This window comes from Penaeus monodon, chromosome 30 (assembly GCF_015228065.2).
Source record: "Penaeus monodon isolate SGIC_2016 chromosome 30, NSTDA_Pmon_1, whole genome shotgun sequence".
Classification (NCBI taxonomy): domain Eukaryota; kingdom Metazoa; phylum Arthropoda; class Malacostraca; order Decapoda; family Penaeidae; genus Penaeus; species Penaeus monodon.
The window spans coordinates 4,454,594-4,454,880 of NC_051415.1; positions in this window are offsets into that span (position 1 = coordinate 4,454,594).

The window sequence follows — 287 nt, forward strand, 5'->3', positions numbered from 1 at the left end:
TCTGCTTTCGTTATTGAGAAAAAAATTCTGCTTTCGTTATTGAGAAAAAAATCTGCTTTCGTTATTGAGTAAAACTCTGCTTTCGTTATTGAAGAAAACAATCTGTCTTCGTTATCGAGAAAAACTCTGCTTTCGTTATTGAGGAAAAACTACCAGGTTTTTAGCTTTTCTTTTCTATTCTCTCTGAGCGCCGTCTCGAAATTAAAATTCCGCATTTCTCTGGCGTGGAAAAGACCAATATGGAGTCAAGATCGAGTCTCATTCTCGAGTGATGACGTTGGTAAAAT